The following is a 14,951-nucleotide window of genomic DNA, read 5'->3' on the forward strand; positions in this document are numbered from 1 at the left end:
TGGTTGGAACTCTACATCAAACACGGTTTGTTTTAACTTCTTGAAACTTGACAAAATCATGCATTTCTACATTGTGTCTCTAATGTTTGTTTTGTCTTGATGTAGACCTAAGCAGAGAATGATGAAAAACACTTTCATTTAAATGGTTTGCTAAGCTTCCAAAAAATTACAGTCTCCTGATATCTCAACATGTATTTTTTTTTTCCAAACTTCATGATACTTTCAGGTAATGATCAGTACACCAATCCCACTTGGATGCCCAAATTCCGTTCTTCTTAGTTGAAGCATTCGTTTGCAGCAACAGTTTTAATTTTTAGGTTTCACTCTGTTTTCTCCTATATTGATAGATGTAGTTGGAACTGTAAATCAAACACGTTTGTTGCTAGCATCTTGAAACTTGACACAATAAAGTAGTTCTACATTCTATCTCTAAGGTTTCTTAACTCTTGATTTAGCCTTTCGCAGAGACAGGTGAATAACACTTTCATTGAAAGGGGTTGCCAAGCTTCCATAAATCTTCAGTCTCCTGAAATAGTAACATATATTTTTTCATCCAATCTTCATGATACTTTCAGGTAATGATCAGTACACCAATCCCACTTGGATGCCCAAATTTTATTCTTCTTAGTTGAAGCATTCGTTTGCAGCAACAGTTTGAATTTTTAGGTTTCACTCTGTTTTCTCCTATATTGATAGATGTAGTTGGAACCCTAAATCAAACATGGTTGTTGCTAGCATCTTGAAACTTGACACAATAATGTAGTTCTACGTTCTATCTCTAAAGATTGTTTCCTCTTGATGTAGACCTAAGCAGAGAATAACAAAAAACACTTTCATTGAATTGGTTTGTCATGCTTCCAAAAAACTACAGTCTTCTGAAATCTCAACATGTATTAGTTCCTCCAATCTTCATGATACTTTCAGGTAAAAATCAGTACACCAATCCCACTTGGATGCCCAAATTTCGTTCCTCTTAGTTGAAGCATTCGTTTGCGGTAAGAGTTTGGATTTTTAGGTTTCACTCCATTTTCTCCTATATTGATAGATGTAGTTGGAACTCTAAATCAAACACGGTTTTTGCTAACCTTTTGGAACTTCACACAAAAAGTACTTCTACGTTCTATCTTTATGTTTTGTTGATTCTTGATGTAGACCTTAGCAGAGAATGATGAAAAACACTTTCATTGACATGGGTGGCCAAGCTTCCATAATCCTACTGTCTTCTATAATCTCAACATACATTTTTTCATCCAATCTTCATGATACTTTCAGGTAATGATCAGTACACCAATCCCACTTGCATGCCCAAATTTTGTTCTTCTAGTTTGAAGCATTTGTTTGCCGTAACAGTTTGAATTTTTAGGTTTCACTCTGTTTTCTCCATATTGATAGATGTAGTTGGAACTCTAAATCAAACACGTTTTGTGCTAGCTTCTAGAAACTAGACACAATAAAATTTTCTAAGTTCTACTCTAAGGTTTGTTTCCTCTTGATGTAGACCTAAGCAAAGAATGACGAAAATCACTGTCATTTAAATGGGTTGAGACGCTTCCAGAAAACTACATTCTCCTGAAATCTAAACATATATTTTTTTATCCAATCTTCATGATACTTTCAGGTAATGATCAGTACACCAATCCCACTTGGATGCCCAAATTTTGTTCTTTTTAGTTGAAGCATTCGTTTGTAGCAACAGTTTGAATTTTTAGCTCTCACTCTGTTTTCTCTAATATTGATAGATATTGTTGGAACTCTATATCAAACACGGTTGTTGCTAGCATCTTGAAACTTGACACAATAAAGTAGTTCTATGTTCTATCTCTAAGGTTTGTTTCCTCTTGATGTGGACCTAAGCAGCGAATGACGAAATACACTTCCATTGAAATGAGTTTCCAAGTTTCCAGAAAACTATAGTCGCCTGAAATCTCAACATGTATCTTTTCCCCCAATCTTCATGATACTTTCAGGTAATGATCAGTAAACCAATCCCACTTGAACGCCCAAATTTCTTTCTTGTTGGTTGAAGCATTCCTTTGCAGTAACAGTTTGAATTTTTAGGATTCACTTTATTTTCTCCTACATTGACAGATGTAGTTGGAAATCTAAATCAAACACGGTTGTTGCTAGCATCTTGAAACTTGACACAATAAAGTAGTTCTACGTTCTATATCTAAGGTTTTATTCCTCTTGATGTAGACCTAAGCAGATAATAACGAAAAACACCTCCATTGAAATGGTTTGCCAATCTTCCAGAAGACTAAAATCTCCTGAAATCTCAACATGTATTTTTTCCTCCAATCTTCATGATACTTTGAGATAAAAATCAGTACACCAATCCCACTTGGATGCCCAAATTTCATTTTTCTTTGTTGAAGCATTCGGTTGCTGCAACAGTTTGAATTTTAAGGTTTCACTCTGTTTTCTCTATATTGACAGATGTAGTTGGAACGCTAAATCAAACACGTTTGTTGCTAGCATCTTGAAACATGACACAATAAAGTTGTTCTCCATTCTATATTTATGTTTTGTTTCCTCTTGATGTAGACCTAAGCAAGAATAACGAAAAACACTTTCATTGAAATGGATTACCAAGCTTCCAAAAAACTAGAGTCTCTTGAAATCTCAAAAGGTATTTTTCCTCCAATCTTCATGATACTTTCAGGTAATGATCAGTACACCAATCCCACTTGGACGCCCCAATTTTGTTCTTCTTGGTTGAAGGGTTCATTTGCGGTAACAGTTTGAATTTTTAGGTTTCACTCTGTTTTCTCCATATTGATAGATGTATTTGGATCTCTAAATCAAACACGTTTTGTGCTAGCTTCTAGAAACTTAACACAATAAATTAGTTCTATGCTCTATCTTTATGATTTGTTTCCTCTTGATGAAGACCAAAGCAGAGAATGACAAAAAACACTTTCATTGAAATTGGTCGCCAAGCTTCCAAAAAATTACAGTCTCCTGAAATCTCAACATCTATTTATTCATCCAATCTTTATGATTCTTTCAGGTAATGATCAGAACACCATTCCAACTTGGATGCCAAAATTTCGTTCTTCTAGGTTGAAGCATTGGTTTGAAGTAACAGTTTGAATTATAAGGTTTCACTCTGTTTTCTCCATATTGATAGATGTCGTTGGAACTCTAAATAAAACACAGTTTGTGCTAGCTTCTTGAAACTTGACACAAGAAAGTAGTTCTATGTTCTGTCTCTAAGGTTTGTTTCCTCTTGATGCAGACCTAAGCAGAGACTGGTGAATAACATTTTCATTGAAATGGGTTGCCAAGCTTCCTGAAAATCTACAATCTCCTGAAATCTCAAAATCTCTTTTTTCATCCAATCTTAATGATTCTTTCAGGTAATGATCGTTACAACAATCCAACTTGGATGCCCAAATTTCGTTCTTCTAAGTTGAAGCACTCATTTGCAGTAACAGTTTGAATTTTTAGGTTTCACTCTGTTTTCTCCATACTGATAGATGTACTTGGAACTCTAAATCAAACACGTTTTGTGCTAGCTTCTTAAAAATTGACTCAATAAAGTAGTTCGACGTTCTATGTTTATATGTTGTTTCCTCTTGATGTAGACCTAAGCAGAGAATCACGAAAAACACTTTAATTGAAATGCAATGCCAAGCTTCCAAAAAACGACAGTCTCCTGAAATCTCAACATAAATTTTTTATCCAATCATCATGATACATTCAGGTAATGATCAGAACACCAATCCAACTAGGATGCCCACATTTTGTTCTTGTACGTTGAAGCATTGGTTTGCAGCCACAGATTTAATTCTTAGGTTTCACTCTGTTTTCTCCATATTGATAGATGTCGTTGGAACTCTAAATTAAACACGGTGTGTGCTTGCTTTTTGAAACTTGACACAAGAAATCAGTTCTATGTTCTATCTTTATGTTTTATTTCCCCTTGATGTAGACCTAAGCAGAGAATGAAAAAAAACACTTTCATTGAAATGGCTTGTCAAGCTTAAAAAAAACTACAGTCTCCTGAAATCTCAACATCTATTTTTTGTCCAATCTTCATGATTCTTTCAGGTAATGATCAGTACACCAATCCAAAGCGAACTCCCAAATTTTGTTCTTCTACGTTGAAGCATTCGTTTGCAGTAACAGTTTGAATTCTTAGGTTTCACTCTGTTTATTCCATATGGATAGATGTAGTTGGAACTCTAAATCAAACCCGGTTCTTTCTAGCTTATTGAAACTTGACACAAGAAAGTAGTTCTACCTTGTATCTCTAAGGTTTGTTTCCTCTTGAAATAGACCTAAGCAGAGAATGACGAAAAACACTTTCAATGAAATGGGTTGCAAAGCTTCCAAAAAACTACAGTCTCCTGAAATCTCAACATATATTTTTTCATTGAATCTTCATGATACTTTCATGTAATAATCAGTACACCAATCCCACTTGGACGCCCAAATTCCATTTCTAGGTTGAAGCATTCGTTTGCAGCAACAGTTTGAATTTTTAGGTTTCACTGTGTTTTCTCCACATTGATAGATGTATTTGAAACTCTAAATCAAACACGGTTTGTGCTAGCTTCTTGAAACTTGAAACAATGAAGTATTTCTATGTTCCTCTCTCAGGTTTTTTTCCTCTTGATGTAGATCTAAGCAGTGATTGACGAAAAACACTTTAATTGTAATAGGTTGCCAAGCAACCAAAAAACTACAGTATCCTGAAAGCTCAACATGTATTTTTTCATCCAATCATCATGATACCTTCAGGTAATGATTAGAACACCAATCCAACTTGGATGCCCAAATTTTGTTCTTCTAGGGTGAAGTATTCGTTTGCAGTAACAGTTTGAATTTTGGGGAAACACTCTGTTTTCTTCAATATTGATAGATGTAGTTACGACTTTAAATCAAACACAGTTGTTGCTAGCATCTTGAAACTTGACACAATAAAGTATTTCTACCTTCTATCTCTAAGGTTTGTTTCTTCTTGATGTAGACCTAAGCAGAGAATGACGAAAAACACTTTCATTGAAGTGGGTTGCCAAGCTTCCAAAAATCTACATTCTCCTAAAATCTCAACATATCTTTTTTCATCCAATCTTCATGATACTTTCAGGTAATGATCAGTACACCACTCCCACTTGGATGCATAATTTCCATTCTTCTAGGTTGAATCATTCGATTGCAGTAACAGTTTCAATTTTTAGGTTTCCCTCTGTTTTCTCCATATTGATAGATGTAGTTGGAACTCTAAATCCAACACGGTTTGTGCTAGCTTCTTGAAACTTAGACAATAAAGTAGTTCTACGTTCTATCTCTAAGGTTAGATTCCTCTTGTTGTAGCCTTAAGCAGAGACTGGTGAATAACATTTTCATTGATAGGGGTTGCAAAGCTTCCATAAAACTTCAGTCTTCTGAAATCTCACCACATATTTTTTTATCCAATCTTCATGATACTTTCAAATAATGATCAGTACACCAATCACACTTGGATGCCCAAATTTTGTTCCTCTAGTTTGAAGCATTTGTTTGCAGTAACAATTTGAATTTTTAGATTTCACTCTGTTTTCTCCATATTGATAGATGTAGTTGGAACTCTAAATCAAACACGGTTTGTGCTAGCTTCTTGAAACTTGACACAATAAAGTATTTCAACGTTCTGTCTCTAAGGTTTGTTTCCTCTTGATGTAGACCTAAGTAGAGAATGACGAAAAACACTTTCATTGAAAGGGGTTTCCAAGTTTCCATAAAACTTCAGTCTCTTGAAATCTCAACACATATATTTTCATCCAATCTTTATGACTCTTTCAGGTAATGATCAGTACACCAATCCCATTTCGATGCCCAAATTTCGTATTTCTAGGTCGAAGCATTCGTTTGCACTAACAGTTTCTATTTTTAGGTTTCACTCTGGTTTCTCCATATTGATAGATGTATTTGGAACTCTAAATCAAACACTGTGCAAGCTTCTTGAAACTTGACACAATAAAGTAGTTCTATATTCTATCTCTAAGGTTACATTCCTCTTGTTGTAGCCTTAAGCAGAGACTGGTGAATAACATTTTCATTGATAGGGGTTGCCAAGCTTCCATAAAACTACAATCTCGTGAAATCTCAACATATATTTTTTCATCCAATCTTCCTTATACTTTCAGGTAATGATCAGTTCACCAATCCAACGTGAACTTCCAAATTTCTTTCTTCTAGGTTGAAGCATTTCTTAGCAGGAACAGTTTGAATTTTCAGGTTTCACTCTGTTTTTTCCATATTGATAGATGTTGTTGTAACTCTAAATCAAACCTGGTTTGTTCTAGCTTCTTGAAACTTGACACAAGAAAGTAGTTCTTCCTTCTATCTCTAAGGTTTGTTTCCTCTTGATGTAGACCTAAGAAGAGAATGATGAAAAACACTTTCATTGAAATGGGTTGCCAAGCTTCCAAAAAACAACAGTCTTCTGAAATATCACCATATATTTTTTAATCCAATCTTCATGATGCTTTCAGGTAATTATCAGTACACCAATCCCACTTGAATGCCCACATTTCATTTTTCTAGGTTGAAGTATTCGTTTGCAGTAACAGTTTGAATTTTATAGTTCACTCTGTTTTCTGCATATTGATAGATGTATTTCGATCTCTTAATCAAACACGGTTTGTGCTAGCTTCTTGAAACTTGATATAATAAAGTAGTTCTACGTTCCATCTCTAAGGATAGATTCCTCTTGTTGTAGCCTTAAGCAGAGACTGGTGAATAACATTTTCATTGAAAGGGGTTGCCAAGCTTCCAAAAACCTACAGTCTCCTGAAATCTCAACATATAGTTTTTTATTCAATCATCATGATACTTTCAGGTAATGATTAGTACACCAATCCCACTTGGACACCCAAATTTTGATCATCTACGTTGAAGCATTCGTTTGCAGTTACAGTTTGAATTTTTGGATTTCACTCTGTTTTCTCCTATATTGATAGAAGTAGTTGGGACACTAAACAAAACACTGTTGTTTCTAGCATCTTGAAACTTGACACAATAAAGTCGTTCTACGTTGAATCGTTGTGTTTTGTTTCCTCTTGATGTAGACTGATGCAGAGAATGACGAACAACACTTTCATTGAAATGGGTTGCCAAGCTTCCAAAAAAAGGCAGTCTCCTGAAATCTCAACATAAATTTTTTTATCCAATCATCATGATAATTTCAGGTAATGATCAGAACACCAATCCAACTTGGATGCCCAAATTTCGTTCTTTTAGGTTGAAGCATTCATTTGCACTAACAGTTTGAATTTTTAGGTTTCACTCTATTTTCTCCTATATTGATGGATGTAGTTGGGACTCTTAATCAAACACGGTTGTTGATAACATCCTGAAACTTGATGCAATAAAGTAGTTCTATGTTCTATTGATGTTTTGTTTCCTTTTGACGTAGACCTAAGTAGAGAATGACGAAAAACACTTTCAATGAAATGGGTTGCGAAGCTTCCAAAAAACTACAGTCTCCTGAAATCTCAACATGTATTTTTTCCTCCAATCTTCATGATACTTTCAGGTAATGATCAGTACAACAATCCCACTTGGATATCCAAAGTTCGTTCTTCTTAGTTGACGAATTCGTTTGCGGTAACAGTTTGATTTTTTATGTTTCACTCTGTTTTCTCCATATTGATAGATGTAGTTGGAACTCTAAATCAAACCTGGTTTGTTCTAGCTTCTTGAAACTTGAAACAATAAAGTAGTTCTACAATCTATCTCTAAGGTTTGTTTCCTCTTGATGTAGACCTAAGCAGAAAATGACGAAAAACCCTTTAATTGAAAAGGGTTGCCAAGCATCCAGAAAAGTACAGTCTCCTGAAATCTCAACATAAATTTTTTCATCCAATCTTCATGATACTATCAGGTAATGATCAGTACACCAATCCCACTTGGATGCCCAAATTTCGTTCTTGTAGGCTTAAGAATTCGTTTGAAGTAACAGTTTGAATTTTTCGGATTTACTCTGTTTTTTCCTATATTGATAGATATAGTTTGAACACTAAATCAAACACGGTGGTTGCTATCATCTTGAAACTTGACACAATAAAGTAGTTCTACGTTCTATCTTTATGTTTTGTTTCCTCTTGATGTAGACTTAAGCACAGAATGACGAAAAACACTTTCATTGAAATGGGTTGCCAAGCTTCAAAAAAACTACCGTCTCTTGATATCTCAACATATATTTTTACATCCAACCTTCATGATATTTTCAGTTAATGATGAGTACACCAATCCCACTTGGACGCCCAAATTCTGTTGTTCTATGTTGAAGCATTCGTTTGCAGTAACATTTGGATTTTTAGGTTACACTGTGTTTTCTCCATATTGATAGATGTCGTTGGAACTCTAAATCAAACACGGTTTGTGCTAGCTTCTTGAAACTTGACACAATAAAGTAGTTCTACGTTCTATCTGTAAGGTTTGATTCCTCTTGATGTAGCCTTAAGGAGAGACTGGTTTAGAACACTTTCTTTGAAAGGGGTTGCCAAGCTTCCATAAAACTACAGTCTCCTGAAATCTCAACATATATTTTTTCATCCAATCTTCATGATACTTTCAGGTAATGATCAGTACACCAATCCCACTTGGACGTCCAAATTTTGTTCTTTTTAGTTGATGCATTCGTTTGCGGTAACAGTTTGAATTTTTAGGTTTTACTCTGTTTTCTCTGTATTGATAGATGTATTTGGAACACTAAATCAAACACGGTTTCTGCTAACTTCTTGAAACTTGACACAGTAAAGTATTTCTACGCTGTATCTCCAATGTTTGTTTCCTCTTGATGTAAACCTAAGCAGAGAATGATGAAAAACACTTTCATTGAAATCGGTTGCCAAGCTTCCAAAAAACTAAGTCTCCTGAAATCTCAACATAAATTTTTTATCCAATCATCATGATACTTTCAGGTAATGATCAGAAAACCAATCCAACTTAGATACCCAATTTTGTTCTTCTAGGTTGAAGCATTTGTTTTCAGTAACAGTTTGAATTTTTAGGTTTCACTCTGTTTTCTCCTATATTGATAGATGTAGTTGGGACTCTAAATCAAACACGTTGTTGCTTTCATCTTGAAACTTGAGACAATAAAGTAGTTCAAGGATCTATTGATGTTTTGTTTCCTCATGATGTAGACCTATGCAGAGAATGACGAAAAACACTTTCATTGTAAGTGGTTGCCAAGCTTCCACAAAACTACTGTATCTTGAAATCTCAAGATATATTTTTTCATCCAATCTTCATGATACTTTCAGGTAATGATCAGAACAAGAGTTCCACTTGGATGCCCTTATTTCTTTCTTCTAGGCTGAAGCAATCTTTTCCAGTAACAGTTTGAATTTTTAGGTTTCACTCTGTTTTCTCCATATTGATAGATATAGTTGGAACTCTAAATCAAACACGGATTGTGCTAGCTTCTTGAAACTTGACACCAGAAAGTACTTCTACGTTCTATCTCTATGGTTTATTTCCTCTTGATGTAGCCTTAAGCAGATAGTGTGAACAACACTTATATTGAAAAGGGTTTCCTAGGTACCATAAAACTACAGTCTTCTGAAATCTCAACACATATTTTTTCCTCCAATCTTCATAATACTTTCAGGTAATGATCAGTTAACAATCCAACTTGGATGCGCAAATTTTGTCCTTATAGGTTGAAGAATTCGTTTGCAGTAACAGTTTGAATTTTTAGGTTTCACTGTTTTCTCCATATTGATAGATGTAGTTGGAACTCTAAATCAAACACGGTTTGTGCTAGATTCTTGATACTTGAAACAAGAAAGAAGTTCTACGTTTTATTTCTAAGGTTTATTTTCACTTCATGTAGCCTTAGGCAGAGACTGGTGAATAACACTTTCATTGATATGGGTTGCCCAGCTTCCATTAAAATATTGTCTTCTGAAATCTCAACATATATGTCTTCCTTTAATCTTCATAATACTTTCAGGTAATGATCAGTTCACCAATACCACTTGGATGCCCAAATTTTGTTCTTCTAGTTTGAAGCATTCGTTTGCTGTAACAGTTTGAATTTTTAGGTTTCACTCTGTTTTCTCCATATTGATAGATGTAGTTAGAAGTCTAATTCAAACCTGGTTTGTGCAGCTTCTGATACTTGACACAATAAAAGACTTCTACATTCTATAACTATAGTTGTTTTCTCTTGATGTAGACCTAAGCATAGAATGACAAAGAACACTTTCATTAAAATGGGTTGCCAAGGTTCCAAAAAACTACAGTCTCCTGCAATCTGAACATGTCTTTTTTTCTCCAATCTTCATGATACTTTCAGGTAATGATAAGTACACCAATCAAACTTAGACGCCCAAATTTCGTTCTTCTTGGTAGAAGCATTCGTTTGCAGTAACAGTTTGAAAATTTAGGTTTCACTCTTTTTTCTCCAATTTGATAGATGAATTTGGAATCTAAATCAAACACGGTTTGTGCTAGCTTCTTGAAACTTGACACAAGAATGTAGTTCTACATTTTATCTCTAAGGTTTCTTTCCTCTTCATATAGCCTTAAGCAGAGACTGGTGAATAACACTTTCATTGAAAGGATTGCCAAGCTTCCATAAAACTACAGTCTCCTGAAACCTCAACATATTTTTCTTCATCAAATCTTCATGATACTTTCAGGTAATGATCAGTACACTAATCCCATGGATGCACAAATTTCGTTTTTCTAGGTTGAAGCATTCGTTTGCAGTAACAGTTTGAATTTTTAGGTTTCACTCTGTTTTCTCCTATATTGATAGATGTAGTTGGAAATCTAATTCAAACACGGTTTGTGCTAGCTTCTTGTACATTGACACAATAAAGTAATTCTACATTGTATCTTTAAGGTTAGATTCCTCTTGATGTAGCCTTAAGCAGAGACTGGTGAATAACACTTACATTTAAAGGGGTTGCCAAATCTAAAGACCTACAGTCTCCTGAAATCACAACATGTATTTTTTCCTCCAATCTTCATGATACTTTCAGGTAATGATCAGTACACCAATCCCACTTTGACACCCAAATTTCATTCTTCTTGGTTGAAGCATTCGTTTGCAGTAACATTTTGAATTTTTAGGTTTCACTCTGTTTTCTCCATATTGATAGATGTAGTTGGAACTCTAAATCAAACACGGTTTGTGCTAGCTTCTTGAAACTTGACACAAGAATGTAGTTCTACATTTTATCTCTAAGGTTTCTTTCCTCTTCATATAGCCTTAAGCAGACTGGTGAATAACACTTTCATTGAAAGGGTTTGCCAAGCTTCCATAAAACTACAGTCTCCTGAAATCTCAACGTATTTTTCTTCATCAAATCTTCATGATACTTTCAGGTAATGATCAGTACACTAATCCCATGGATGCACAAATTTCGTTTTTCTAGGTTGAAGCATTCGTTTGCAGTAACAGTTTGAATTTTTAGGTTTCACTCTGTTTTCTCCTATATTGATAGATGTAGTTGGAACTCTAAATCAAACACGGTTTGTGCTAGCTTCTTGAAACTTGACACAATAAAGTAGTTCTATGTTATATCTTTAAGATTTGTTTCGTCTTGATGTAGACCTAAGCAGAGAATGACAAAAAACACTTTTATTGAAATGCGTTGCCAAGCTTCTAAAAAAGTAGTCTCCTGAAATCTCAACATATATTTTTTCACCCAATCTTCATGATACATTCAGGTAATGATCAGTACATCAATCCCACTTGGAAGCCCAAATTCCGTTCTTCTAGGTTGAGGAATTAGTTTGCAGTAACAGTTTGAAATTTGGTTTCACTCTGTTTTCTCCTATATTGATAGATGTAGTTGATCTCTAAATCAAACACGGTTGTTGCTAGCATTTTGAAACTTGACACAGTAAAGTAGTTCTACGGTCTGTCTCTAAGGTTTGTTTCCTCTTGATGTAGACCTAAGCAGAGAATGATGAAAAACACTTCCATTGAAATGGGTTGCCAAACTTCCAAAAAACTACAGTCTCCTGAAATCTCCAAAAATATTTTTTCATCCAATCTTCATGATACTTTCAGGTAATGAACAGTACACCAATCCCACTTGGATGCCCCAAATTCGTTCTTCTTGGTTGAAGCATTCGTTTGCAGTAACAGAATTTTTATGTTTCACTCTGTTTTCTCCATATTGATAGATGCAGTTGGAACTCTAAATCAAACACGGTTTGCAGTAACAGTTTGAACACTTAGGTTTCACTCTGTTTTCTCCATATTGATACATGTATTTGGAACTCTAAATCAAACACGGTTTGTGCTAGACCATTGAAACTTGACACAATAAAGTAGATCTACGTTCTATCTCTAAGGTTTGTTTCTTCTTGATGTAGCCTTTAGCAGAGACTGGTGAATAACACGTTCATTGAAATGGGTTGCCAAGGTTCCATAAAACTACAGTCTTCTGAAATCTCAACATATATTTTTTCCTCCAATCTTCATAATACTTTCAGGTAATGATCAGTACACCAATCCAAGTTGGATGCCCAAGTTTCATCCTTCTAGGTTGAAGCATTCATTTGCAGTAACAGTTTGAATTTTGAGGTTTCACTCTGTATTCTACATATTGATAGATGTAGTTGGAAGTCTAAATCAAATACGGTTTGTGCTAGCTTCTGAAACTTGACATAATAAAAGACTTCTACGTTCTATCTCTATGGTTTGTTTTCTCTTGATGTAGACCTAAGCAGAGAATGATGAAAAATACTTTCATTGAAATGGGTTGCCAAGCTTCCGAAAAACTAGAGTCTTCTGAAATCTCAACATATATTTTTTCCTCCAATGTTCATAATACTCTCAGGTAATGATCAGTACACCAATCCCAGTTGGATGCCCAAATTTCGTTCTTCTAGGTTGAAGCATTCGTTTGCAGTAACAGTTTGAATTTTTAGGTTTCACTCTGTTTTCTCCACTATTGATAGAGGTAGCTGGAACTCAAAATCAAACACGATTTTTGCTAGCATCTTGAAACATGACACAATAAAGATGTTCTACGTTCCATCTCTAAGGTTTGTTTCCTTTTGATGTAGCCTTAAGCAGAGACTGGTGAATAGCATTTTCATTGAAAGGGTTTGCCAGCTTCCAAAAAAAAAGTCTCCTGAAATCTCAACATATATTTTTTCATCCAATCTTCATGATACTTTCAGGTAATGATCTGTACACCACTCCCACATGGATTCCCAAATTTCGATCTTCTTAGTTGAAGCATTCGTTTGCGTTAACTGTTTGAACTTTTAGGTTTCACTCCGTTTTCTCTTATATTGACAGATGTGGTTGAAACTGTAAATCAAACACGGTTTTTGCTAGCTTCTTGAAACTTGACACAATAAAGTATTTCTACGCTTTATCTCTAAGGTTTGCTTCCACTTAATGTAGACCTAAGCGGAGGATGACGAAAAACACTTTCATTGAAATTGTTGCGAAGCTTCCAAAACTCTACAGTCTCCTGAAATTTCAACATAAATTTTTTATCCAATCATCATGATACTTTCAGGTAATGATCAGAACAGCAATCCAACTTGTATGCCCAATTTCGTTCTTCTAGTTTGAAGCATTCGTTTGCAGTAACAGCTTCAATTTTTAGGTTTCACTGTGTTTTCTCCATATTGATAGATGTAGTTGGACCTCTAAATCAAACACGGTTTGTGGTAGCTTCATGAAACTTGACACAATAAAGTAGTTCTACGTTCAATCTTTAAGGTTTGTTTTCTCTTGATGTAGCCTTAAGCAGATACTGGTGAATAACACTTTCATTGGAAGTGGTTGCCAAGCTTCCAAAAAACTAAAGTCTCCTGAAATCTCAACATGTATTTTTTTATCCAATCTTCATGATACTTTCAGGTAATGATCAGTACACCAATCCGAGTTGGACGCCCAAATTTTGTTCTTCTTAGTTGAAGCATTCGTTTGCGGTAACAGTTTGAATTTTTAGGTTTCACTCTGTTTTCTTCTATATTGATAGATGTATTTGAAACTCTAAATCAAACACGGTTGTTGCTATCATCTTGAAACTTGACAAAATAAAGTAGTTCTACATTCTGTCTTTATGTTGTGTTTCCTCTTGATGTAGACATAAGCAGAGAATGACGAAAAATACTTTCATTGAAATGGGTTGCCAAGCCTTCAAAAAACTACAGCCTTCTGAAATCTCAACATCTCTTTTTCATGTAATCTTCGTGATACTTTCAGGTAATGATCAGTACACCAATCCCACTTGGACGACGAAATTCCGTTCATCTAGTTTGAAGCATTCGTTTGAAGTAACAGTTTGAATTTTTAAGTTTTACGCTGTTTTCTCCATATTGATAGATGTCCTTGGAACTCTAAATTAAACACGGTTTGTGCTAGTTTCCTGAAACGTGACACAAGAAAGTAGTTCTACGTTCTATCTCTAAGGTTTGTTTCCTCTTGATTTAGTCTTAAGCAGACACTGGTGAATAAATCTTTCATTGAAAGGGGTTGCCAGGCTTCCATAAAACTTCAGTCTCCTAAAATCTCAACATGTATTTTTTCTTCTAATCTTCATCATATTTTCAGGTAATGATCAGTACACCAATCTTACTTGTATGCCCAAATTTCGTTCTTCTAGGTTGAATCATTTTTTTTTTGCTTCTAGTTTGATGCATTCGTTTGTGGTAACAGTTTGGATTTTTAAATTTTACTCCGTTTTCTCCTATATTGATTGATGTAGTTGGAACTCTAAATCAAACACGGTTTGTGCTAACTTCTTAAAAATTGACACAATAAAGTATTTTTACGTTCTATCTCTAAGGTTTGTTTGATATTGATGTAGACCTAAGCAGAGACAGACGAAAAACACTTTCATTGAAAAGGGTTGTGAAGCTTCCAAAAAACGACAGTCTCCTGAAATCTCAACATATATTTTTTATCAAATGATCATGATACTTTCAGGCAATGATCACAACAACAATCCAAGTTGGATGCCCAAATT

This window comes from Callospermophilus lateralis, chromosome 7, assembly GCF_048772815.1.
Source record: "Callospermophilus lateralis isolate mCalLat2 chromosome 7, mCalLat2.hap1, whole genome shotgun sequence".
NCBI lineage: Eukaryota > Metazoa > Chordata > Mammalia > Rodentia > Sciuridae > Callospermophilus > Callospermophilus lateralis.